This window comes from Topomyia yanbarensis, chromosome 2 (genome assembly GCF_030247195.1).
Source record: "Topomyia yanbarensis strain Yona2022 chromosome 2, ASM3024719v1, whole genome shotgun sequence".
Lineage (NCBI taxonomy): Eukaryota > Metazoa > Arthropoda > Insecta > Diptera > Culicidae > Topomyia > Topomyia yanbarensis.
In genome coordinates, this window is record NC_080671.1 from 346382575 (window position 1) to 346395805 (window position 13231).

Genomic DNA, 13231 nt, shown 5'->3' on the forward strand with positions numbered 1-13231 from the left:
CTAACATAATCTTCAAGTTGTCCAAAGGGTACTTTTTTACGAAATTTACGAATTTTGATACATTGAGCATAAAACTCAATTTACGAGAGTTTTTGGAGTCGCTGAATATGATTCTGATATCAGAATTCAAAATGGCAACCATTTTTTACGAAATGACACCTAATGTACTTACTATATTAGATCCGCCATTTTTATTTTTGTAGTACTGACGTCAGAACCGTGACCCCAAAAACCGCCTTAGAAGACATTTTATGCCAATATAAAAACATGCAATTTTGCCTAATAAAGTCGCCATATTGGATCCGGTATCACGAAATTTGTAGTTATAACGTCACCGTCGTGATTAACTCCCCCAAATAACCCCTAGAAGACATTATAGGTTAATATACAAAAACCTGAAATTTAGCCAAATCGAGTCTCCATAATAGACCCGCTATTTTTAATTTGACAATTCTAACGTCAGAATAAAAATCCAAAGACCCCGTTAACCCCCCTTGTAGGACGTTTTAGGCCAATATAAAAAACATGAAATTTAAAACAAGCCATTTTGAATTTTACATTTTCGACATCAGGAACAGCTACCCCGAAAACCTATATAAAGCTAAAAATAATAGTATTCACAATGAAAAAACATTCGCGTCGCCAAGGGTTAATGAAACGATCCCCTATAACATATTCTAAAAACTGATATTTTACTCGATTGCGTATACACTCGGTAAAAGATTCACCATCAATGTAAACAATGACGTTTGACGGTTTCCAATGTTTTCCTGGTCTTCAAGATTAAAATATTAAAGTCAAAACATGTAGCTTCAAAATTAAAAATACAAATTCAAAATAATTTTAAATTTATTCCCAAAAACATTTCAAACATTTCAATTTCAGACCTCGAGAATAGAGGTCGCCCTTAAGTATATAACTGTCAAACTGATTGGTGCTCTATGAGAGCCAAAGAGATTGGGGACAGTCTACCAATAGTGACAATCCTATGACTGTGTTCTGTACCTTCTATAACCGCCAATGTAATGTAATCTTTTAATTCAAATGTTATGAATGGCCTAAAAGCCAGATTCTGTTGCCAAATCCGTTATATTCATTATAGGCTTTGTGCCTAGGCACAGTCTGGTTTTGATGCCAATATGTATGTGTAATCATTCACGTAGCACAGCCTCTTCCGAGCGCAGTAACACTTACGGCATCCGGACGATGTATTTCGTAATTCGTTTATTTCCCTCCGATTGTCGCGGACGGACCATTGCACTGAACCCGCGTCCAGCTGGTCTGCCCATGCATGTAAGGGGAAGCCGGGGCAGTACGGCCAGTTGGTCAACGGGATTCAATGATGGGATTTTACTGTTTTACGCCCTAGGGGCAGATCACTCTAGAAATGTATAAAGAATTTGCATCAAATTAGAAAAAATGCATTTAATTTCCATTTTTGCATCAACTTTGCACTCCCCCGCAGAAAAGTTTGTTTAACAAACGTCCTACGCTGATTCACTTTGTTCGACGTTTTGTTGAATGTAGGGCTAATTTTTTGTATGGTTTGACGTCTTACACGCAACGCAAAATACATTATGAATTTCTATTTTGATGGAAAGAAATGCATTTAATTTAGCTGATTTTTAAAAATGCATCACAAGTGATCTGCCCCTAGTTTACGCCTATTTTTACAACAGATCCCCCCAAGTGATTCATAACGGTTAAACCATTCATTAGTTGTCCGCGCTACCCCCGATACCCCTGCATGCAGCAGAGTTTGTTTTTTCATCTATTCCTCCGTGTTTCCTATTCGTCGGTCATTCGACTAATTTTCCGCTTTTTACACACAGAATCTGCCACTTCGATTAGTATATACTATCGAGCTCGTCACGGACAGATGGACGCCAATATTTCGGTTGGAAATATGCAATAGTAGCCCGGATAAACAACACCCTCCGTTTGGCTGTGAATCATCAGTCTTAACCAGAGAGCGAGAGGGGGAGGGAAGCAAAAAAAACAGGTACGACACGTCCGGCAGTATAGAGTCTGGATTTATGAGTACCGTTTTATCCATCTTTGGTTAACTTCGTAGATTTGCAGTCTGACTACGGCAATTTCCTGTTTTTTGCTCAAATTGATGTATTTTCTGTATCTTTCTTTGTTTACATCGCGATTGGCTTACCAGTTTGGTCGAGGTTTTATGAGTGTTATTTCATACTTTGGATATTGAAGATATTGATAGCTTTCCGTGTGGACATTCGGACATGTGAGATGAATAACCCGTTTCAAGAAATCGCAACAACTTGAGATTAAATGTTGCTGCTGCAGGTTTTGATTTTGAAGATCGCAGTGTCATCCCGTATAGTCGAACCATAACCTATATGGTTTGGATGATAAAACGGGTTGTTTGGAAGCTCTTATGGTATGTTATTACGCATAATACGTGTAGCTTAAACGGATATTTTGAATATGAGTTTAATGATATTCTCTTCAAAATTATGTTGTTACGAGTGATTTTTTTAATATATTTTGGTTGTATAAACAGTTTTGAAGTCATTAGTCAGATAATTGTTGAAAAAGAGTCAAATCACATGCCAGAAGTGCAAGTATCGTCGCAGATAAATTAAGTTTTTTTGCAACTTGAATATAAATGAACTGAACTGAGCGTTACAGCCCGTTTTAGTTAAAATCCGGTTCTGGGATGTTTTGACAACAGTTCGTGTTTAATTTGTTGTATGTTTCGTCACAAGAGCGCAGTTTGAAAAACTTGTGCTGAAAAATGAAAACCCAATGAACAAAAACAATTTTGTAAATCCAAAAATTATAATCCTAACTACTAGAAAGAGAAGCAAGCAGGTTTATCACTAATAGACAGGAAGCATGATTTAAAACAATGTTCTAAGTTAGTACAACAATTTAGAAAGTTCAATAGATGCAAGAAATAAAGAAGAGAGTCCTGTTTTGCCACATGGGAATATATGGTCTCTAGACCGGGTTTGTCCGAAGCAAATTGGTAATTGAAAAATGAAAAAATGAAAATTGAGAAATACAAAAATAGAAAAAAGAAAAAGTAAAAATACTGAAATAAGCAAAATTGAGAACCGTAAATTTGAAAAAAACTAAAAATAGAAAAATGTGAATAAAGGAAATACGAAGCAATTGAAAAATGGAGAATAGATAATAGGAAAATGTCAAATTGAAAAATTGAGCAACGGAAAATATGAAAAATTGAAAATGGAAATAAAATGAAAACTGCAATATTGCAAAATTGAAGAAAAGCAAAATTGAACAAGGGAAATTTTAATAATGGTGAAATACAAAATCAAGAAATTTTGAATTGGAAAATTGAACGAAAGAAAATTAAAAATATGAAACTTAAAAATGGCAAATTTAAAATAAATAATTAAAAATAGGAATTTTGAAAAACGGACGATCGAAAAACTTAAAAACGAAAATTTAAAAAAATGTAAAATTGAAAAAATAGGAAAGTTAAAAACGGGTAGATGTAAATCGAAAAATATTATATAAACTGAAAAATGGAAATTAGAAAAATTGAAAATTTTTCAAATCGGAAACCAAAAATTAAAAAGCCAAAAAAAATTATGAGAAGGATAATTGACAAAAGTAAATTTAAATAATAAAGCTAAACATAGAAAAAAATTAAAATGGATAATTGAAAAATTGTAAATTGAAATACAAATTTATGTGTGAAATGTCAAAAATGGAAAATTAAATGACGGAAAATTTATAAAAGCAAAATTGAACGAAAGAAAATTGAATAATTTAACATGAAAAAATTCAAAATGGAGCATCAAAAAATGGAAAATGTAAAAAAGAAAGAAGTAAAATTGAAAAATATTTAAAAACATGGGAAATCGAAACAGTTCTACCTGAAACTGAAAAATAGAAAATTGAACAATAAAAATTTAAAATCGGAAAATGTAAAATTGAAAAACAGGCAATTGAAAAATAGAAAATTTATGATCGAATAATCGAAAAATTTAAAATTAAAAAAAAAACTAAAAATTTATAGGAAATTGAAAATAATAAATCGCGAATGAGAAAAAGGAAAAATTGAAGAAACGTAAAAATTCAAACCCGAAAAGATATATTTTTAGAATGAAAAAATGAAATATGCAAAATAGAAAATCACGAAAAATAGAAAAACAAAAAGTAAAATTTAAAATCGGAAATTAAAATTTTGAAGGAAGATTTAACTCTAATGGTTATACTCTTCCGTAAATTGAAAAAATGGATGATTAAAAAATTAAAACAGAAGAAGCATCGAAAAATGTAAATTTGAATAACTGGAAAACAGAGAACTGAAAAATGAAGAATTACAGAAAAGAGGAATAGAAAAATTTAAAATTGGAAAATTGTAAAACTAAACAAAAAATGTATAAACCTAAAAGTGAAAAAATATTAAAAAAATTGAAAATAAATAACTGAAAATTAATAGAGACGATAGAAAACTGCGAAATATAAAATTGAAAACGAAATTAGAACAATCAATATTCAGTGCTTTGATATTTCTATTTTCGTTTTTAAATTCGAAAGTTCGAAAAATTAAAGTAGGAAAAGAGAAAAACAAAAAATGGAACGGAAGGTTGAAAAATTGAAAAATATGAACTATAAAAATGGAAGATTAAAAAATCCAAAAATGTAAATATTGAAAACTGAAAAATAGAAAATTGAACAATTGAATATCGAATAGCATATAATTGAAAAATCCACAAAAGAAAAGTAAAAAAAGCAATAAAACAAAAAATCGAAAAACTGAAAAATGTAAAATGGAAAATGGAAAATAAAAAACTGCAAATTAAAAGATGGAAAAAAGAAAAAGGAAAAATAACAAAATGCAAAATTGAAAAATCGACAAATGAAAAAATCGGAACAATTAAAAAATGTCTGTTGTCACGGTAAAGATGGACACGTCTATCTATACCAGGACACATGTGAACTCGGGTCATTCGTAGTTATGCTGCCTAAACTCGACCCTCATTAGCAGAAGACAAAGATTAAGCCCGTACGATATTAGGCCTGTTCTAATGACCCTGCCACTTCTAGTTTTCCGATCTGTTTACTTCACATCCTTGCTCTGACTTGAGTACTATGGCTCTAATTTTCATAACTTTCCCTACCCAGTAATCTCTAGCTAATTGAATGTCGTTAAAATGTAAAAAAAAGAACAATTAAAAACCGAAAAATGTAAAATTGAAAAATGGGCGAGGGAAAAATTGAAAATAGTTAAATGAAAATTGGAAACTAAAAAACTTAATGGGAGAAGAAAAGTGGAAAATGATAAATCGCAAATCAGATTCGAAAAATATTAAATGTTGAAACATGGAAAGATGCAGAATCGAAAAATTTTAATTTATAGTTGAAAATTTGAGTCTCGAAATATCGAAAAAACGGAAGATCGAAAAATCTGATTAGAAAAATTAAAAGAATAGAAAATTGAAAAATAGGAAATCGGAAAGATGTAAAATTGAACAATATAAAGCTGAAAATGGAATTTAGAAAAATTGAAAAAGCTAAAAATCGGAAATTGAAAAAAGGAAAACCGAAAAATGTGAAATTGAATAATTAAAAATGGATAATATATGGGTTAAAATTATAAAAACCTAAAATTACTGAAAAAATAAAAACGAAACTGAAAAATATAAAATTGGAAACGAAAATAGAAAAATCAAAATATTGAAATCGATTAATCAAAAAATTTAATAAGGAAAACAGTAACTAGAAAACGGAAAAATGGAAAGTAGTTAATCTGAAAAAAATAAAACTCAAAAAAGGAAGATCTACATATCCAAATGTAAATCTCGAGAACAGAAAAATGGAAAATTGAACAAATAAAAATCGAATAGTGTAAAACTGAAAAACGGACAATTGAAAAATTTAAAACAGATGAACAAAAATTAAAAAATTGAAAATTAAAAAAATGAAAATTGAAAGAAAATTGTAAAAATCGGCAATCGAAAAATAGAAATTGAACCATTAAAAATCGAAAAATGTATAATAATGATCTTTAATTTGGAAAAATTGTCGCAATTTTTCATATGTATTGATAGCGGGTGTCCTAAAGATTACATCGATATTGTTTTTAAACGTCAATTATTATTTTTTGATCCTTAAATTTAAAAAAAAAAGCAAATTAAATTCGACTAACTAACTGACAGTTATCCTACTAAATGACGTATCTGCAAACATGCTCGTCCGCCTTATTGTTAACCGAGACAGCGTCCCATACAGCTTGGTCTACACGCTCATTCAAAATTACTCAAAATTTGAGTACAGAGCACTCAATTTCAAAAATATAGGCAATATGTCGAAAAATGAGTTTTAATTTGAGTAGAATTAACTCAACTGATGAGTAACCATTAATTTTTTAAACTTTCGGGTGAAAAAATAGTTATTCTCAATAAAAAGTGCGTAGAATTTGACGTCGATTGAAACCATGATAAAAGATTATGCCTCGGACCTGTAAAGTCAACGCGGAACATTCAGAAAATTAAAAGGTAGCCCAAGTAACCACGACGCTTCAAATGATGTAACGTTAATAGTCTTAAATGAGTCGTTCGCAGAATGCGATAAAATGCTTCATTGCTGTAAATGCAACACCAATGCTTTCATAAAGTGGAAAAGGGCGATTAAGCGACTGATGTAAGAGCTGTCAAAGAAAGCATTTATTTCACATTAGTAACGCTCTTATAAAGCTTTAGTCTGTTAAAAGCATTACTAGATGCTGCAATAATGTTTGTTTCGTTTTGACAGATCGATGTTACATAACAACAAAAAGCTGATATAATGCCAAAATGAAAATAATTAAAATGGAAAAATGAACGTGGTCCCATTTTCCACTTCTTCTTATTAGTCAGATACAACATTAACATCACCACAAAATTCCAATTCCTTCAGATTTTTTAAATTAATTTTATGGGATCCGAACCATGATCATCTGACATCAGCTTCATATGAGGTAGGCCGTTAGCACTCTTATCTGTGGAGGATAGTTACCGATGGAATGATATTTGCAATATATGAATAACGTTTTACATTATATAGCCTTTGTTAATGCAATGACACGTCGGTATAGAAGGAGAGGTGCAAACATTTGTCATTTTTTGAGTAGATTAGTATTTATCGTGCGGCTCTCGGATCGCGAAATATAAACATCAACAAACGAAGCAGAGATCAGTTTTTAGTAGAGATTCCGAAACATAGTTAATATTGACATCAAATTGTGCAGATGAAATTATGAGCATTTAGTGGTTTCTCTATGATATGCTTCATCTGAGTTGCAAATTATAGGAATGCATACTCGTGTTGTTTAATTTCATGTATTCCTCAACGGAAATAGGATTGGTCAAAAGCTATAGGCGGTGCAGTGCTCCGATATTTTTGCCCCATTCGTAGAAAATTGCCCGTTTGCCACACTACTCTCCATGTTGTTTCAGGTAGATATTTTTTGATTAGAACATTTTCTTCATAAACGTCAAATTATTTTAATGTTTCATAACTTTTAGTTCAAGCATTATATGCTTTTCAAGTGTAGCGCAGTAGAGCGTCAAAGCATTTGTAAATGCAATGCGATCAAACACTAAACCGTTGCTCTAAAGGTATGTATAATGCCTGTTACATTGCTCATAAGAGGCAATGTCTTGAAACATTTGGGATGTTGTGTTATGGCAGCACTGTTTTAAGAAAGTAGTTTTAGAGCAAATGAACATTATCGATGTTAAAATAATGCTTCAATATAATGCATGTGGTTATTTGGGAGGTTTCTCTGAGTATTAGTTCTATTCAAATCTAACTTTCTATTTTATTTTTTTGTTTCTGCCATTACTACGAAGTGCCGATTGGCCCTTAAAGAGATGTCCAAAAACGTCGTCGGATTATATTTCCAGACATCGCTAGCGCTTGGAGGTACAGGTAAATGATAGTTGAAGTACCGTTGACATTATTTATAATAAAATTGAAAATACTGAATGATTATTTTTCTCATTTTCTTTTTGAGTAAAACGTACTCAAATTTGACATTTGCATCCCAAACTCAAAACTGAGTGAATTAGACAAACTCATTTTTTGACTACGTGCACTTTTTATGAAATAGAGTGGCATGCCACTCAAATTTGAGTTGTTATGAATGAGCGTGTAGTACTTTTGCAATCCGCTAGCAGCTTGCAATGCCAAGTTTTATCTGCCAACTATAGTAGATCTGATGAGGCAACTTATATAATAGTACTAGTCTCATGGCTTTCGATATGTTATTGTCCTGCAAGAAAACAAACTAAAAAATGTTTTTTTTTTCAATAGTTTCAGGCTTAGAAATGAAAAAAGGATTAAGATATTTAATCACAGTAATAATCTGCATCATAAAATGCTATAACCCGCATACCCCTAATGATCCCTATTGAAGAATGGAAAATTTAAAAACGGAAAATAGAAATATGAAAAATTAAAAATTAATTAAGCATTAAAAATTGAAAAATCGAAATTTGAAAAACGGTAGATAAAAAAATTGAAATAGAAAAATTCACAATTGAAATATATAACAATGAAAAATTGAAAATTAAACAAAGCAAAATTGAAAAAAGGCAAAATTAAAATGGAAAAACGAAAAATAGAATAATTGGATATTGCAAAATGAAAAATTAACAACAATTAATTCTAACAAAATGCAAACTTGAAAATCATGAACATGGAAAATGAAAAATTGACAAACGAAAAATAAGAAATGGAAAAGAGGAAAATTGAAAAATATATCGTTACGTGGCGTTGCAATGACTTGGTGAAGTGCACACTGACTTTATCATTTTTCACACCTGATCATCAAATAAGAGCAGCTTAGGAAATGGTAAATTGGAGTTTATACCAATCCGACCCACATTGAAACCTCACAGCATCATAGCCAGTATTGCCGGCCGCCCCTTACGCCATCATTCATGGGGAACGATGAAGGATACGGTAGACGGAACGTGTTGATGATTAATTTACTAAACGAAAGGACGATAACTGATCGGACTCTGCCGTAGGCGACGCTGTGTTGCCGTTTTAGAAGAGTATAAGGTCTGGCGGGGGCATAAGTTCTGCAACCTGTAAAGTATAGTTTCTTATCTAGTTATTCAGTTAGACTTCGAGTACACTTGAAAAAGCAAAGATCTTGATTAGTTTTTCAGTTTTTTAAACTCCGGCAACCGGCTACCAAGTGTAAATTATGTAAACCCAGCTTCAACCCTTCCAACGTCACAAAACGAGTCAAATGTATCTCCGGTTATTTTGACACTCGATTTTGATCTATGCAGCGTTAAACGCGTCAGCTTAATCAAGTTTGCTCAAGAATTATCTATCATTTCGTTTCATTGAATCGTACGCTGCTTTGGAATCCACTAATAGATGATGAGCTCGCATGTTATATTACCGAAATTTATCCAGTATTTGTCGGAAGATAAATAACTGGTCCGTCGTTAATCACGAGACCCACATTGGTATTCGCCAACAAAAAAGCTGCCAAATATACCAAACTCACCACGGTATCATTGCATTCTAGTTTATGGACTTTTTCATAGACGGGACTTATATTTATTCATCCAACCAATCCGAAGGCATACCTTTTTCCGTCCCGATAACGCAGTGGATTGCTCCGCGTACAAGCGATCACACCCGACTCTTAGAAATTCAAGTAGGAATTCATTCTTCCCAGCGGCCATTTCAGTTGTCGAATAGCCTTTCGACTTGTTTATTTGTTCAATTATAGGTCAAAGCGCTCCTTGCATCTAGAAGCCACTCAGCTCGCCAAATCGATCCCTTTTTCTGACGTTTAGCTGCTATAACCGTTCGAATTTTAGCATGTACTTCTGTCATGTATAAATAATAGCTATAGTTTTACCATATTTATGACTAAAGTCCAAAATGTATATGCTGTAAATCTTTGTCCCTTCTCCCTTCACAAAACATAAGTCTTAGGAACTGCAAATACTCAAGTGTAAAAAATAACCTGCCTAGCTTGCTGCTAGACATTGCTCCAAAGACCAATTAACATTTCAAGTTGACTTCCATTCTTCACTTCCCTCTAACTTTGCATTCAAATTGGTCCGCGCTTCAATCGGAAACTGTGTACCGCGGGCAAATCAGACATCACCTACACTGTAATTTCACAAGAAACCCCATTCTTCACAGTGTATTTCCTTTCGTTGGTGTTGTTGTTATTCCGCGGTGGCAGCGAGCTCTCAGATTGACGGGATAGATCAACCAACCGAACGAAGAATAAAAGAAAAAACCCCACCTTCAATTTCGGCCAGGTTAATAGTTCTTCTGATTTGTCTTCGAATCCACTGAAAAAAATCCATTTTTTATGGCAATTTAAAGTATATCAAGCACGGTAAAAATTGTACCTTGAATGTAAAGTTTTTTTTCAGTCAGTGTATAAAATGCCGTCGTCCGATTGGTTAGTGCCTCTTGTTTTGGATCACCGAAATGGCAAAACAATTCAAACGCTCACCCCCCGTCCATCCATCCGTACCTGGTATATACACCTCCGCAGTCTTGGTTTTGTGCACCGCCATCAGCATCCTCATCATCATTAGCATTAGATTTTGCGCGACCGGTTTAACCCAAATCGTGTTGCGCCGCGCCGCTGTCTTAACGATGAATAGAAACAAAGAAGAACACACCGCAACGGAAAAGTGGACGGTTTTACTTTCGGATCTCTAAGTTCGAGTGAAACTTAGAAGATTAACGTACCCGGCAGTGTTGCCAGCGATGGAATAATTTGTGCAAACTTTGGCGTTTATTTACTGTAAAAAAAACAAAACTAAAATTAAGATCTTGGTTAAGTTGATCAAATCTTGAAAGTTGCCTGGCATCACTGTACAAGCGATCACAACCTTTTGTCGAAATCCGCTCTCATCGCAACCTCTTCCAATCGCCTTTTCTTATTAGTCTATTGTTGTTGTTTTTCATTCACCGCATTGTTTCAGCAACTTATCTTATTTTCAGACGATGTACTGTGCTAAGTTAGTAGTCTCATCTTCCAATCGAGCGATGCCAAAACTTCTTTGCATACATAACTATACGATACCGTATGCACAACGGTATCCAACCGTGCAAGGGATCTCCCACACGAAGCGAAAGACAATTGCGACGGGCGGCATTGTAAGATTTTGTTGGGCACGCGAGACCGTGGGCCCTTACCGGTGAATTGAGAAATTAGTGCTCTCGGTAAATCAAGCAGAGCAATACTAGCGAAAAAAATATACAAGCAAAATAATTACCTACTAAACAGCCGAGTGATAAGTCACGCGATTGCACCCGCCGCGAAAATCGGTAATTCACGATGGGATGTCGTCGCCGTAATCGACCATATTCCATACGATATTGTACAATACCAACCCGCATGTGACTTTGACGTGATGACAACTGACTCAAGAATCAATCTTCATATATTATCTTACATGGTGAGATTAAAAATTTAAAACTCGAAGCTACAACTACATCATATAGCCTGCACAAGAAATCTATCATAACTGTAGGTATGCTCAGATTTCAACCGTAAAACAGTAGACAATATGTATTGCAAGAAATAACACAAATATCATCATTGTCATTTCCTGATAAGTTATTGTATGATGTTTTATGTGATAAAATCGATATTTCCTGCCAAGTAAAAAGCAGATTTTTTTTATGAAAAAGTTCACATATCATTAGAATAAAAATAGTTTAGTTGTTGGTGTCTTGAAGCGAATCATGCGCTCTAAAATAATTTTTAATGATGGTCAAATGGTGCTTTAGTGTAAAATTTAAATTGCGAAAGTTATATGATTAAAATTGTTTCTTAACTTTAATTTTCAATTTCTCGTAATATGGACAGTATGAAAGATAACGCTTGGAAGTCTTCAACAAATTTGTTTAAAATGTGTTGCTCTACAACTTTGCTGAAGCTAGTATAGTTGTATCTCAAACCATTTAAGAGTTAATTTGCCGACCTTTCCAAAATTAAAATCACGTTAGCTGCCAAATTACAACTTCCCCAAACATAGTATAAAGTTAAGTTATTTAGCTGTAGTACAAAGGTAAAATTCCATTTTAGACCACTGCGCAGACTACAAATGTTCTTCGATAGGTGCTACCAAGCAGTCAATCTATTTAAACTTTATTAAGAACATGTAGTTCGCGATTTACTGTATTTACCAGCTTTTGGTTGTATATTCTCTTTTCGATTAATCACAGGGATCTGGTGATTTTTAAATAGGAGTTATGTCCCTTGCGGTGCATAAAAATGATGAAGACATCAATGTTTTTTCAGTGCTTTGTGTGCTCTCAAGTTTTGAAGCAATGTAATTCTATTTTCCCACACAAAATTTATTTTTTTAAATAATTAAATATTTTATTATCTTATAATATTTTAAAATACCCTGAATTTCTTTTTCTTGCAGATATTGATTTCACCTACCGCCTAAAGTGAGTATAAACGAATTATCTATGTAGTTATATTTCAGTCAATTACGTTTCGACTTCCAACCACACAATTTGTTTGTTCGGTTAAAATAACGAAGTTGAAACTCAAAAGATCCTTATTATTAAACTTAGGTGTATTACCTGTATACACAAATTTGATTTGAGGGGCTCCATTCACATGACTGTGTCGAAAAATTAAATTTTTTCTTAATGCAACTTTCCTCAAGAATGGTTCTTCAAAATATCAAAAGAATCTGACTCTCAGACCGGAAGTTACAGCACTAAATAACCAAAGGTGCACGGAAAAATGTTCTCAAAATCGTGATTAACGTGTCATGAATTCTGAAAAGACCACGGATTTACGTTACGAAAACAGGACCATGACAAAAATTATGTGATTTTAAATTTTGTTAAATTTCTCTTCAGTAAGGTCTGCATAACGCTTTTATATGCAAATATATTTGTTTTTGTTTTGTGAACCTCATTTATGGTTTCCATCATGTCATTACCAAACCGTTTTTCTGTACGTGAACTACACAGCTTCATGAACATTATTCATAAAACCACTCATGACTCGTGATTTTATTCATAGATTTAGGAACATTATCGGGAGTCCGAATATACGACTGATTCATGATTAATTTGATTTTGATTGTGATCTGGTTCTCGTAATTGTAAATTAGTTCACAAAATAAAAACATTCTGGATATTTTCTCGTGAACTATTTCAAAAAAACGGGGAATCTTGTTCACGAATACTTTCAATCATCATTAACTAATTCAGGATTCCTTAT

The 13231-nt window shown here is 32.9% G+C and overlaps 1 protein-coding gene across 3 annotated transcripts in view; it reads left to right on the forward strand.

Moving 5' to 3' along the window:
* Positions 1-13231, forward strand: part of LOC131684161 (katanin p60 ATPase-containing subunit A-like 1) — a 79666-nt gene that overhangs the window by 36723 nt on the left and 29712 nt on the right. Inside the window, exons 2-3 of one of the 3 annotated variants that reach the window (XM_058966792.1) lie at positions 1833-2002; positions 12417-12441. The exons of 1 other annotated variant lie outside the window; for it this stretch is intronic. The gene's annotated coding sequence lies outside the window, so the exon portion shown is untranslated. The remainder of the gene's footprint in view (positions 1-1832; positions 2003-12416; positions 12442-13231) is intronic. One more of the 3 variants, XM_058966790.1, reaches the window with a different exon arrangement.